Source organism: Euphorbia lathyris, chromosome 5 (assembly GCF_963576675.1).
Source record: "Euphorbia lathyris chromosome 5, ddEupLath1.1, whole genome shotgun sequence".
Lineage (NCBI taxonomy): Eukaryota > Viridiplantae > Streptophyta > Magnoliopsida > Malpighiales > Euphorbiaceae > Euphorbia > Euphorbia lathyris.
This window is the reverse complement of record NC_088914.1, coordinates 87,535,088-87,550,726: the sequence shown is the minus strand read 5'-3', so window position 1 is coordinate 87,550,726 and position 15,639 is coordinate 87,535,088.

Sequence of the window (15,639 nt, the reverse complement as noted above, 5' to 3'; positions counted from 1 at the left end):
CAACATATGGGAAATTCTTAGGGTTCATGATCAGCGAAAAAGGAGTTAGCCCAAATCCTGACAAAGTTAAGGCAGTTCTGGAAATGCAGGCACCGCGGAATATCAGAGAAGTACAACGCCTTAATGGGCATATCATAGCCTTGGGCAGGTTTATCTCTTGCTCAGCCCGCAGATGCCAGCCCTTTTACGAGGTCATTAAGAAGCAAAAGGCATTCGAGTGGAATGAGGATTGTGAAAGAGCCTTCGAAGGAATCAAACGGTTCCTCACGGAGCCACCCATGATGAGTCGACCTTTGAAGGGAGAAGACCTCTACATGTATGTATCGGTTACGGACAAAGCCGTATGCACGGTCATGATACGAGAATAGGATGGCCAGCAGTTTTCGATTTATTACGTGAGCAAGGTTCTGAAAGACGCTGAAACCAGGTATTCAAAGCTTGATAAAATGGCACTGGCTGTTGTAACCACGGCAATCCGCCTTAGGCCATATTTTCAGGCGCATACCGTGGTGGTTCGAACAAATATACCAATGAGAAAGGTGTTGCAGAAACCAGACACTTCGGGAAGGCTGATGGAATGGGCAATCCGCCTGGGCGAATTCGATGTAAGGTATGAAAGCAGGTCAGCTTTAAAGAGTCAGGTCCTGGCGGACTTCGTGAATGAATTCACTGACGAAGGGATAGATCATCCCAAGCCTCCGATAGAAGAATGGTCAATGTACACCGATGGCGCCTCCTCGGTGACTGGAGCTGGCATAGGCGTTGTGATCAAGGGTCCCCAATACATAAAATTACGGTACGCAGCAAAATTAAATTTTCATGCAACTAATAATGCTGCTGAATATGAAGCTCTAATATTGGGATTACGCCTACTTAAAGAAATTACTCCTGGGCGGATTGTGATCTATAGTGATTCTAAACTAATGGTCAACCAAGTAATCAAGAATTACGAGGTGATGGACGAGATTCTGGCCAAATACGTGGCAGAAGTCAAAAAATTGCTGGATCACCTTGAGGCTAAGGAGACTAAATGGGAACTGATTCACGTACCAAGGGAGTCCAACACAGAGGCGGATCATTTGGCCAAAATGGCCTCTTGTGAGGAGAACTGGACAGATCCGGATTGTCCCTTTGAAGTTAAAATAGCTCCAGCCTTCGCCTCAGAGGAAGTTTCCCTACTCACAACAGTGGAAGACGATTAGAGATCAGTCATTCGCCAATATCTGCTGAATGGAACCTTACCTGAGGACAAGGAAAAGGCACAGTGGATAGTTAGGAGAGCGGCTTATTTCTCCGTGATTAATGACTGCCTTTACAGAAAGTCCTTTAGTCATCCATGGTTAAAGTGCATTCTACCGGAAGAAGGACAACAAGTCATCAAGGAACTACATGAGGGATCCTGTGGGGCACACGAAGCATCTGCCGCCATCTTGAAAAAGTCCAGGTTAGCAGGTTTCTACTGGCCCACGGCTGAATTGGATGCCCAAAAATTAGTAGAATCTTGTCACAATTGTCAGATTCATGCGAATGAATCACATACTGCCAAACAAATTCAGAGGCCAATCATAGAGGGACGTCCATTCGCCCTCTGGGGAATAGACATTGTTGGCCCATTTCCTTTCCGACTCGCCGGCAGAGAAGGTACGTGGTAGTGGCAGTCGACCATTTCACCAAATGGGTAGAAGCCGAAGCTGTTTCCTCCATTACTGCAGAACGAATGGTGGAATTCGTCAAAGACAACATCGTAGGAAGATACGGTGTTCCACATACCATCATCACCGATAATGGGACGCAGTTCAACTATGGCGAATTCAAAGCTTTCTGTGAAGGGTTGGGCATCTTGAACAGATTTGCCTCCGTTTATTATCCCCAGTTGGGATGACTGAAGTTACCAATCGGACGATCGTAAAAGGGATAAAGAAGAGATTAGGAGAGCATGATAAGAAGTGGGCGGACCAGCTGACAAGTGTTCTATGGGCTTACCGCACTACCCCAAGGACGGTCACAGGGGAAACGCCATTCGCCCTTTCACACGGTGTCGAAGCTGTAATTCCAGTCGAAATACAGATCCCCAGTGATCGAGTGGCTTTTTATTGTGAAGAAAACAATGGTAAACAGCTAAGGGAGCATCTAGATCAAATAGAGGATCGCAGGGATCAATCCTATGTACGCATGGCGGCTTATAAACAGCGGATTGCAGCTTACCATGATAAAAATGCCAAGCTTGTGGATCTAAATGTGGGTGATCTTGTGCTCCGTAAAGCTGATAAAGTCCAATCTCGAGAAGGCAAGGGCAAGTTAGGGCTCAACTGGACAGGTCCATATCAAATAGTGGAGAAGATTGGATCCGCTACGTTTAAGATACAGGACATGGAGGGCAATACACTACCACGCACGTGGAACCTCCAAAATCTCCGCAAATACTTTGTCAGAAAATGAAGTGTATACACAGTCTTGAGTACTCTTTTTCCTTTAATAAGCTTTTTCCCATGTGGTTTTTCTTATTAAAGGTTTTAACGAGGCTCACTTATAAGACCTACTTGCTGTAATAAGGCATTTCTCCCATTAATGAACATCATTTGTTCTATTATCTATGTTCTTTTTATTGTTTACTGCAGCAATATCAATATTCCAGTCTTAAAAAGAGGGGGGGCATCCAACGCTCTCCACATTTGCAATGTATCGCTATCTTAGAGATACATCCTCGATGCCCTTAAAAACATAAGAGGATCAATCTTATGGACGGATCCGTCTCTAGGCGGATCCCAATCTCCAATAGAGTTAAAACGATCCTTGGACGCAAGGTCTTTACACTCTCTTATCCTTCTCAGGAAGGAATTCACAAGTCCTACGGGCGGATCATTTCACCTCAAAGATAGGTAGCAAATCGATCCCCTGGGCAGCTTTACTTCCTCTAGAAGGAATAGCACAGCTACCAAACCTTCACACAGTGGAGTATGGCTGGCCACCTACTCCAAATCCTAGATGTCTATATAATTCCTTACGCAAACGTAAAGGTAAAGTAATATAGTTTCCATAAAGGATCAAAACAAATTGTACTTAAAAATGTCTTTACAATGTCTCAAATAAAAGCAAGCTAAACAACAATAGGAGCATCCTCCTTTGCGCTTTCTTCTCCCACGGTGCTTGCTTGGGGATTCTCCTTCTCCACATTCGCAGATACGCCATTAGAAGATACCTCCTTATCTGCCAAGGATGTGGAACCAAGTGGAAGAGCCTGATCAGGAATTGGTTCTGCATCCGCCTTGAGGGGCACTTCTTCAAGCTCATCCGCCAAGACCGTAGTAGAGGGTTTGGTTTCCTCCATAGGTCCCTTCATCCATCTCCGGACGTAATCACGGAGGTACTCCTTAGCATTTGGCATTTTATTGAACCTCGCCACATCTTCTGGTTCGGGGACGGCGAATTGCGGATCTGTGAAGTTAACCTCAGGATGCGCCAAGGAGAAGTACGCCATAAGCATCTCGCCATAATAAAAAGCTTGCACACCCGCCGTGTATTCAGCTTCTCCAAGGGCGTCTTCATGGCTTTTGGCATCGGATGCAATCTTTGCCTTTAAACTCTTAATCTCCTCATCCCTGAGAAATAAGGCGGCAATGGCAGAGGCAAGGTTTGCATTCGCCGAAGCAAGACCTGCATTAAGAGAACCGATGGTGGAATTGGCTTCCCCTATCTCTTTCTCTAACCTCTCGATAGTTGCCTTGTCCGCCACGTTCTGAAGGAGCTCATTTTCCATGGTGCGAAGGCGAGCATACAACTGTCAAAAACAAATGATTCAATCAAAAGGCTAAAAGGATTAAGGAGCTAATACTATCTACATCCTTTCTAAAGAAACTCACCGAAAGGAGCTCCGTCTTCCCTTTTTGAGCATGAATTGAACCAGGAATCTGGTTATAGTTCCTCTGCACTTCACCCACCTGACCCAAGGCCTCATCCAGATCATTTAGGATGGATTCGTTCTCAAAAGAACCTTGGGTTCCCAATTTGGCGGACCAATATCCACCAATATCAGGCTTCGCCGTCTACACAAATATGAAAAAGTCATACTTCGGTCCAAAACTTGATGAACGAAAGGAAATCAAAAGGTAGGCTACCTGTGCAACCTCCTCAGCAGACTTGGCGGACCTCATGGCATCCGCCATAAGCTTAGGGCCTCCGGTGGTGATGGGCTTTCTCCTCTTTAGTGGCGGCTCAACCACCGTCTCTGCAGGACGTTTACCAGTATCAGTTGGGGGATTTACCGCTTGACCTTTCTTACGTGCTTCAGCCTCCAAAAACTTCCTGCGCGTCTCTAAAAGAGCGTGATTGGCCTTAGATACACCCCTGCCAAAGAAAACATTAAAGTAATCAAAGTTCACGAAGAAATGAAGGGTACCTTGGTCAAATTGCGCAATCTTTGAGTAAATAAATCGATCCCCTTCCAAGCGAATCAATGGGATATCACTCATCATGAAAGCTAAGGCATCTGCATAAGTCCATGCATCCGCCTTGATTTGCTTCATGAGCTCCGCTACCTCCTCATCACTGTTCGTTAAAATTCGCATGTCACCCGCCATATGTAGCGGCCTGGGATTCCAGACTGAAGGCAAACCCAATGGTTCGCCATCCTTTATCTTCACGTAGAAGAATTTCTCATCCCAGCAATGAACATTAGACATTTTTTCACTAAAGGGTGAATAAACTCCAAACTTGGCGAACGTGAGATAAGATTCGGACTTCCTTTTTGAGGGTTTGTGAAAAGCTCTAAAGATACGGCCCGTGTATACAACTCCTAAATTCGAGGCAAGGTAGCAGTCTAAAGCAATGTCCAACCAGCAGTTAGGATGTAGCTGGCTGACTGTGATGTCAAAGTAAGAAAGGATGTCCGCCATCATCTTTGGAAGAGGAAGTCGGAACCCTCTCTCCACATGACTACTATACACTGTGAGAAAGCCGCTAGGCGGACATGAAGGACGTTGATGAGATGCGGCGAGCTGGGTCTCATAATTTTTGATCCAGGGAAAGTGATCCGCCAGATTCGCTAGATCCGCGGCACTCATACGAGACGGAGTGGACTCCGCTCGGGGATTCTTTTTCTTAGGAGGAATCGAAGAAGAGGCCATTGATCCCCGGAACCACCTGTGGTCACCGGCCGGAACAGCACCGGAGATAGAAGTAAAAAGAGAAGGATTCCTAGTGGAACGAGTCTGGTAATAATTACGCGCCGAGTTATCAAACTCAGCTAAATCGGAATTAACCGTGTCCTCAGAAGAATGGGAGTTCTCCGACGACGAGGTGGTCCAGCTAAAATCTACTTCTATTTCAGGAGGAGAAGAGGAATTAAAAAGTTCTAAAGTCGATCTAGAAGATGAAGACGAACTTCTAAACATCCAGGAAAAGTTAAAACGAAAAGAAAATGAACTTACATGAGAAATCGGAAGCTTGGTGCGAAATTCTGAAGAAATCCCAGAAAAAGCTTCGAGCGCAGGAGAAAAATGGAGAAATGAGGAAGAAAGAGAAAGCGTGAGAAGAAGAAAGGAGTTTTCTCCTTCCTGGGACAGTGTGTCCACCACACGTGTCGATCATCCAATGGCATTGAACAGTGTGCTTATTAATGCAAGTGTTTATGACGGCGCGCAGAAGTTCAAAAGCCCTAAAGGACTTTAAGGACATTTTGGGGGGACTTCTGATAACATCGAGATATTATCCTGAGGACCAAAAGAGATATTCACCTCAGAGTACGCCACGTAATGATCCCCAAAGGGAAGCTAGTTGGCGGATCTCCACGGATCAGCTCGATGAGATCCGCTAGCGGATCTATAAGGCGGATCTCTCTATTCGCCTCTATAACGGCTGGCCGCCGACTCGGCCATAAAAGATCATTAATGAGTTATTAAATTAGCTAAACCGCCAGATAAAGGATAACTCATAACCGCCATTAATGAAGCATTAATAGAGACTTTCTAGTTACCTGAAGGTTACAACTTCCAGCTATATATAGCCCGATCCCCTAGGCTATCAAGGTACACATTCTCACAACCCTTGTCAATTCAGTTGGTTACCTTGATTCATCTTGCTAACTTTGGCATCAGAGCTTCCCCCCGTCGAACCCAACGACGCCCCCACAGGGACGAAAGTCGATCAGAAATTCTCCACTTGTTACCAATGGAACTTCTCATTACTGTGGACATGCTAGTGGACAATTCAAAGCTGCAGAGCAACATTATCACACCACGATCAAAGAGATTCTTGCGGTAAAAAATGGTATAAAGAAATTTGAATTCCATCTCATCGGCCATCATTTCACTGTCAGAATGGATAACTCATCTTTTCCGAAAATCCTTGAATTTAAAAATAAGTCTCTCCCTAGCCAACAATTATTGAGACTTAAGGACTGGTTTGCAAAATATGACTTCCATGTGGAGCATATAAAAGGAAATCAGAACCTCATCCCAGACTTACTTTCTAGACCACAACCTTCACTTATTACCTCTATAGCCTCCCTACCTTTCATCTTCATGGCATCCTCTACTCCTAAGAATCCTGTAGCCCTTCACCCCTTTCCTCCTAGAACTAATTTCAAAAATATTTTTGAGATTCAGTGTTATGCCAAAACCCACCTGTTTGTTCACTTCAAAGACTTCCTCACTGCAAGGAACCTCCCTAAACCTGATGAATTTTACCAAGATTGCCCTTTCCTTATCCTTTTCCGTCTGAAACCCACACAAGATCTCCTCTCTTCCGAATTATGGTGCATTTGATGCTTAACGGTTCTCTATTCTATTGCCATTGAAATACCAGTCTTGGAAATGTTTCATCACCTCCATGAAGAACAGCAATGTGATTCTCTGCTATGGACTTTAATGGACTGGTATGCCCCCCTTTCGTGGTGGCGAAAGGAACTCCAGAAAATAATTGAAAGACTCAAGCTCTGGGATAGTGCAACGTCCCATTTATCAACCAGTGCAGTCTTTATCATCCACAGGCCATACTTCCAAGACATGCAAGGGAAATTTTGGACTCAAAATGAAGCTTATGAGTGGAATACTTTTTTAACTCCAATACAGGAAACCAAAGGCAATGAAAAAATGGCACTCAAAAATTATCTTTGTTGCCTTAATGGTTATGATCTCAATGCTAACCAAATTCTTAGTACAACTTTGTACCCTGCCAAGCCAGTCAACATTCACTTAGTGTCAAATCGGACTCCATTTATGGCTTCACCTCAAGCAACTCAAGTGTCAACTCAAGAACCTCAAGTTCCACCTCATTACTTCCAAGATTCCCAAGACCCCTATCCGGACCCACGAGTAAGGAAAGGACCATGGTACAAATCTCTGTATGGCGACATTGATTCGGATGATGAAGACTGGAAGAACTTCAATCTCTCTCCTAGTCATTACATATGAAAATATCCAGAAGACATAAGTGTCATTTGTCCAAAAAGTTGTGGTTTAAGTATCAAGTTTGTATTTTTCTTGCAATAATAATCTAGTGTGATGTGATGTGTAATAAGAAAGGTAAGATTCTTATCTTATCTTTCAAAAAGATAATGGTGTGATGAGTGGTGTGTAAGCAAGATAAGATGTTATTCTTATCTTTTTATTTTGTCTTGTTCCTAAGGTTTTTCCTATATAAGGAAGCCTTAGCTCATTTGTAAGATCATCTTTTGCTTCCATTGTAAAATACTCTTTGTAATAAAAGTTATGGCTTTCTAAATCCTTCTCTCTTTCCAAAGTACTTTCTTAATTTAGTTTAGTCATATCATATCTTAAGTAATGATCCTAGGTTCTGGTCTCCTTGCAATAAAAGAACCATGTCGTGGCCATTAAGAGTGTAAGAGGCCTTCGTTTCGGTGTTAATGGCCACGACATGGTTCTTTTATTGCAAGGAGACCAGAACCTAGGATCATTACTTAAGATATGATATGAATACCAGCGACTGGGAGCTCCTGCAATTCACACCGAAACGAAGGCCTCTTACACTCTTAATGGCCACGACATGGTTCTTTTATTGCAAGGAGACCAGAACCTAGGATCATTACTTAAGATATGATATGACTAAACTAAATTAAGAAAGTACTTTCGAAAGAGAGAAGGATTTAGAAAGCCATAACTTTTATTACAAAGAGTATTTTACAATGGAAGCAACGGATTATCTTACAAATGAGCTAAGGCCTCCTTATTTAGGAAAAACCTTAGGAACAAGACAAAATAAAAAGATAAGAATAACATCTTATCTTGCTTACACACCACTCATCACACCATTATCTTTTTGAAAGATAAGATAAGAATCTTACCTTTCTTACACACCACACCATTATCTTTAAGAAAGATAAGAATCTTATCTTTCTTATTACACATCACATCACACTAGATTATTATTGCAAGAAAAATACAAACTTGATACTTAAACCACAACTTTTTGGACAAATGACACTTATGTCTTCTGGATATTTTCATATGTAATGACTAGGAGAGAGATTGAAGTTCTTCCAGTCTTCATCATCCGAATCAATGTCGCCATACAGAGATTTGTACCATGGTCCTTTCCTTACTCGTGGGTCCGGATAGGGGTCTTGGGAATCTTGGAAGTAATGAGGTGGAACTTGAGGTTCTTGAGTTGACACTTGAGTTGCTTGAGGTGGCACTTGAGTTGCTTGAGGTGGCACTTGAGTTGCTTGAGGTGGTCTTGATCTGGAAGAAGATGCTTGTCCTGGTTCTGGTTGTCGTTGTGAAGCCATAAATGGAGTCCGATTTGACACTAAGTGAATGTTGACTGGCTTGGCAGGGTACAAAGTTATACTAAGAATTTGGTTAGCATTGAGATCATAACCATTAAGGCAACAAAGATAATTTTTGAGTGCCATTTTTTCATTGCCTTTGGTTTCCTGTATTGGAGTTAAAAAAGTATTCCACTCATAAGCTTCATTTTGAGTCCAAAATTTCCCTTGCATGTCTTGGAAGTATGGGCTGTGGATGATAAAGACTGCACTGGTTGATAAATAGGACGTTGCACTATCCCAGAGCTTGAGTCTTTCAATTATTTTCTAGAGTTGCTTTCGCCACCAGGAAAGGGTGGCATACCAGTCCATTAAAGTCCATAACAGAGAATCACATTGCTGTTCTTCATGGAGGTGATGAAACATTTCCAAGACTGGTATTTCAATGGCAATAGAATAAAGAACCGTTAAGCACCAAATGCACCATAATTTGGAAGAGAGGAGATCTTGTGTGGGTTTCAGACGGAAAAGGATAAGGAAAGGGCAATCTTGGTAAAATTCATCAGGTTTAGGGAGGTTCCTTACAGTGAGGAAGTCTTTGAAGTGAACAAACAGGTGGGTTTTGGCATAGCACTGAATCTCAAAAATATTTTTGAAATTAGTTCTAGGAGGAAAGGGGTGAAGGGCTACAGGATTCTTAGGAGTAGAGGATGCAATGAAGATGAAAGGTAGGGAGGCTATAGAGGTAATAAGTGAAGGTTGTGGTCTGGAAAGTAAGTCTGGGATGAGGTTCTGATTTCCTTTTATATGCTCCACATGGAAGTCATATTTTGCAAACCAGTCCTTAAGTCTCAATAATTGTTGGCTAGGGAGAGACTTATTTTTAAATTCAAGGATTTTCGGAAAAGATGAGTTATCCATTTTGACAGTGAAATGATGGTCGATGAGATGGAATTCAAATTTCTTTATACCATTTTTTACCGCAAGAATCTCTTTGATCGTGGTGTGATAATGTTGCTCTGCATCTTTGAATTGTCCACTAGCATGTCCACAGTACTGAGAAGTTCCATCAACTTCTTCAATAAGCAATGCACCCCAATTTTCATCACTAGCATCTGTTTGTAAAACACGCTTTCCAATGCCAGGTATCTTTAATGGTGGAGGATTTTGAGCCACAACTTTAAGTTGCTGAACAGCTTTAGTTTGGACGTGACTCCACGATGGGGCATTCTTTTTCAGCATCTTTGATAATTGGCTAGTGTGCTCAGAGACATGAGGGATGAATTCCCGGATGTAATTGATGATTCCCAAGAATTGCTGAATTTGCTTTACAGAAAGATTCTCATCAGGGAATCTCAATAATTCTTGAGAAATGTGGGGTCCAGGCTGATATTGGCCATCATGGAAGCTCATGTCTAAAAACTCCACTGAGTCTTGTCCAATAGTGCTCTTCTTTTCAGAAAGCATTATGCCATGTTGATCTACAATGTGCTGGAATTGGACCAAAAGACTATTATGGGCTTGGACGTCTTTTGAGAAGAGTAAGATATCATCAATGTAGATAAGAGCACTATGAAGGATGGGCTCAAAAATCTTGATCATGGCCTTTTGAAACAGAGATGGGGCTGTTTTTAGCCCGAAAGGCATAACTCTCCATTGATATTGGGCTGTAGGAATGCAAAATGCCGTCTTGTAACGATCTTCTGGATGAATCCCAAGCTGCCAAAAACCTGCTTTGAGATCAAATTTTGAAAATATATGGGCTTCATTAAGATGGACAAATAAGGAATTAATCCTTGGAAGGGGAAATTTGTCATCTCTTAGAAATCCATTGAGAGGCTTGTAGTCAATCACAAGCCTTTTCTTTGCACGAACTATTTCTGACCGCTTCTCGACATAAAATGCTTGACAAGCCCAAGGAGATGTGGTTGGCTCTATCAAGCCTTGTTGCAACAATTGAGCACATTCTTCTTTTGCCAGGAGAAGGTCAGCAGGTGTCATGCCCGGATGCGTTGCCTTTGTAGGATTGACATCTTCATTAAGCTTGAAAGGCAATTTGATGAAGAAATCTTTATTTTTCCAAAGTGGTGAGGGATGCGAGAATTGCGAGTGGGAATCAGCACATGACTTCAAGAGAAGTTTTGTAATTTGTTAAAAATCTGGTGAGACTTCAGCTAGGGAGTACATCTTAGGGACGCATGTGTACAATTTTAATTGTCGTTTGAAACGAATCCCTTCAGGAAGAATTTGTAACCCTTTAGCTTTCTGGTAGACATCAAAACCAACTAAGATGTCTTTGTCTGGAAGTGCCGACCCAAGGACTTTGACCCAAATGATACAGTTAGGGAAAAACTGAATCCCAATGGGTTTTTTGGATCTGAGTGTAGTGGAAAATACCTTGCCATCTGCAGCCTTGAAATACTCATAGTGGGTTTCCCATGAGGTATTAGGCAAAATTGATGGATTAACCATCGTCTTTTGAGCCCCAGTATCCATAAGACCAATAACAGAAATGGGTCTGTCATATTTGGACGGCAATAGATGAATATTTACCAGGGGATAAGTGGGAGTAAGACTCTCTGATGAGCATGATTGTAGGGAATAGATGGGAAGCAAATCATCAGAAACTGGAAAATCATCATCAGAATCTTCTGAAAAAGAAGAATCTGTATAATCTTCAAGGGCGAAGATGGTTTCTGGTGTTGCTTCATCTTGCTCTGAGTACAAGGATTCAACATCTGCATCTTCAAGACTGTAGGAAAGTTGTTGGACCAATTTTTGAGCCTTTTGTGGCTGATTTGGACATTTACGAGTGTAATGCCCCTTTTGACCACAAATGTAACACCGATCAGTCCGCTTATTCCTGTTGGTCTTTTTCTTGAAAAACTTGAATCGTTTCTGCCGTCTGGACCCTTGATATGAATTAGGGAATTTAGAGAATCTAGAGAGCTTCCTGTGGTGTTTCTTCTTTGAGGGACGACAGTCACATTTGCTATCCTTGCACTTGATATGTAGGTAAGATTTGTTGCAAAATTTCTGAGCAAGATTTCTTTGGGACATGATATTGCTGAAGAGGCGTTGTTGCTCACACAATTTCTCTAGAGCAAGAAGAGTGAATTGGTGAATTTCCCCAATGCTGATTTCAGCGAAATTTCTGCCTGTAGCTGTGATGAGACGTTGTAACTCTGGTTGGAGTTCGGTTGGTAGAGAGGAAATATAAGTGTACCGAAGATTCGGATCATTATACCCATTTAGCATGTAGTACCTCTTCACCATTCTTTGATAATGAAAGTCTAGATCTTTTTTCTTCAAAGAGCAGCATTTCATATCAAAGAATTCTTGTTTCATCTGGTTGTGATATTTTTTAGGATCGCCGATGAACTGTTGATGGATCTCTCCCAGAGCATGACTAGCCGTTGGAAGATTGAGAAAGGCGGCCATCTTGTATGGTCCAAGACTTTGGAACCATTCTCGAAGCGTGCCTGTAAACCGAGAGACAAATTCAGTTAGCACCTCCTTCATGGTGACATCTTGTTTAGTCATTTGCAAATCTATCCATGCTGCCATTTCATGGAGATGGTCTCTCCATCGATGAGGAGGGAGATGATCAAATGTGAACCAAGGACCAGATGTTGGCTTGGTAGTTTTAGGTTCTTCATAGAACATAAAATCTTCATCAGCTGGTTCTTCAACTGTGGGTTCTGTCACACCAGGGGTTGGTGCAGAAGAATGTTGTTCATCAGCCATGAGTATATGAGTAATATCAGTAATATCAGCATCAAGTTCTAAAGGAAGATCTTCAGATGTTCCTTCTGAGGAGTCTGTAGAATACTCCGGGACAATGGTGAGATGGTTAATCATGGAAGCCATATTGGAAAACATAGGTTGTTTGTCTTTTGAGGGCCTGTGATGTTTTGGCTTCGGAGAATCTTCTTCAAATGAGCCAGAAGAAGATAAAACTTTTGTGGGTGGAGCTTGAAGTTGTTCATGGATCATCTGAAAAGGAGTATATATTTGTGCTGGAGGTGGAAAAGGTGAAAAATGATGAGGGGATCTGGAAAAGGGATCCACAAATTCTGGAGGAGAAGTTGAAGGTTGAGATTGAACCTTTGCCAAGTCTGCTTCTACTTGAGCTAACTGATCTTTTAACCTCCTAATCTTAGCTTCTTTCTGGTTGAATTCTTGACCAAATCTTCGCTGAGAGATCAAAGTTCGAAGATTGTTGTCAACCTTTTGGATCTGCTGTGTCAGATCTTTCTGCATTTTGAGTGCAAACTCTGTCAAAGAATCAACCTTTTGGAACATGTGTTTCTGGGAGGAAACCATATGCTCAAGCTTGTGATCAATCTTTTGAAGGTAATTATTCTGGGCTATGGCATTGTCAGTCTGCCAGTTTAGCACAGACTCAAAGGGTTTAGGTTCTTCAAGATGGCCAGTATGGGTAACAGTATGGGAAGGTATGTAAGGAAAGGATACTATTTTAGACTGGGTGTTGGTTTGTTTTGTCAAAGGTGGGAAATCTTCTGGGGTAAAACTGGTGTTCATCATGCATGGTTGTACAAGAGGTGGTAGTTCTGGAGAATAAACATGTGGAGAAGGATGACACCGTCTTTTTAATTTTGCAAGAAATTCAAGCTCCCTTTTGTAGATTGCAAGAGGCTTTAGATAAGCTAGGGTGACCTTAAATTGAGGGTCTGGAGTGATATCTTTTCTGTGATGGATACCGATCCAGGGTGCATCATCATCATCAGTCTTTGTCGGAGCTCTGGTTGAGGACGAGCGACATGCTCCTTTTTTGGATGGCTTTGCTATTTTCTTGTGCGAGTAATTATCGCAAGATTCATCATCAGAATCAAGATCTTCTACACATGTACACGATGGATCACACATCCCACTACCCGGGAACATCCCAGATGAAATGACCATCTATGTGTGAAACATAGGTGTGTCGACCATCAGGCCCAAAACTATGGATGGGAATCTTCTTTTCTCTAGGAAAAGAGGCCGGAGAGATCATCATGACTTGGTGAAAAGAGTGCCTTGGGGGTTGGAAAACTGTCTTTACCAGTCCATCTTCCCTGTTCTGAAAAGATGAAGAAGTGGTTTGGACAGGTTGAGAAATCTGGTGCAATTTCTCATATGCAGTGAGCCATTCAAGAGGCATCAACTGAGTAAGCTCTTCCCTGGAGATCTGGCGAGGGATTTGTACAATTGTTGGATTGTCATCTTCTTTCGCAATTAAGAACAAGGCTTCAGATGAAGTACTCTGTGTTGGCATGTCAAGTGCATGATTCTGGAGCCGATAAATGAGTTGGTGGTGAACTGTTGCTGCAACAGCTGTAGAGATTTGTTCAGCACCAATTAGTTGTACTTGAATCTTAAAGGTGGAAGGAAGGTTTGGGTCATGTAATGAAAGGTTGAAGTTTGGAAAAAATGTTAGAACAATACTACCGGCATTGAGCGTTTTTAAAACTGTGCCGATGACAGCATGTTCAAACTTAAGAAATCTAGTATCCAACAGGCTTACTCGTGCTGTGACTGGGAGACCCTTCCTACCATGAAGAGTCAGAATAATACGTATTGCACCAAGGTGGAATGGGAGTATCCTTCTTGCCTCCATTTAGATATGAAAGAAGTAGGAATCTCCAAGGTTACATATTGCTCTGCACTGGTAGCCTTCAGAGAACATTGGTCCATTTTGGAAGTTTGGACATATTCTTTAGCATACGGTCGTCTGGTGGAGATTAAAGACCTGATACTTCTTGTGATAGAAGAATCACGCCTATAAATGTTGTATGGATTGATCAAGGGTAAGTTGGTTGAGTGGATTTGAGCATCTTTTGGAACATAAGAGTATTCCACAAGATTTTCAATTTTTGAGGTTTTGGTTTATCGAAAGGATGATGGGATAGAAAGAGAAGAAGAAAGTTGAATGGGATTAGAAGTAGAAGTTGAAGGTGATTCCATGATTGAATGATCTTTCCTCTGTACTCCTTAATTTAATCAATCATACCTTTATCTTATGGATCTGATACCAGCGACTGGGAGCTCCTGCAATTCACACCGAAACGAAGGCCTCTTACACTCTTAATGGCCACGACATGGTTCTTTTATTGCAAGGAGACCAGAACCTAGGATCATTACTTAAGATATGATATGACTAAACTAAATTAAGAAAGTACTTTGGTACCCGCTCAAATCCTTGTCCTTTAGACTAGGCTTGGATAATGAAAATTAATCTTAGGTCCAATCTGGTCCAGATTCGTTAAAGTTCGTCTATTTTTTGGACGGGTTTGAGACTGATGAAAATAGCACAGATCAGTCAGCCCGGTCCGTCTTATTAATATTAATTAAGAAATTTATATATTTATTTTTATAATTAAAATTATGTATTTTTTTAGGGCTAGACTTTGGATTTGAGTTTGAAGCCCGAGCCCGCTCGAATCCGTCTAAATTAAAAATGGACTGGACTGAGCTTGAAATAATCATTGTTACATAAAAGTCCATCAGGCCCGGCCCGAAACCGACCCATGGACATGGTCTAAGTGTTTCTAAGTCAAGTTTAATTTTATCTCATTAATGGATTTGAACTTCATTAATCAATTTTTGGACCTTTTAAATTTTATGTACTATGTATGAAAAAAAAGGAAATTAATGAGCATTAAATCCTTTTTTTTAATGGTATGAATCTAATTTTGTATTGTAAGAACCAATGGCTTGAAATTACACCTCTTTTTGTTAATGAAAAGTCTAAATCATATGGAGTCTCTTAAAATTGTTCATTCTGTTTGGTCACATTGCCTCCTGAACTTAATGGACAATTCATTAGCCACTCTAATTCCTTAAAAGCGATATAGCATACCTCTTAATGGGTTGTCCTTAAGTTTGGGAGTAAAGTGACCAAAATGGACAACTTT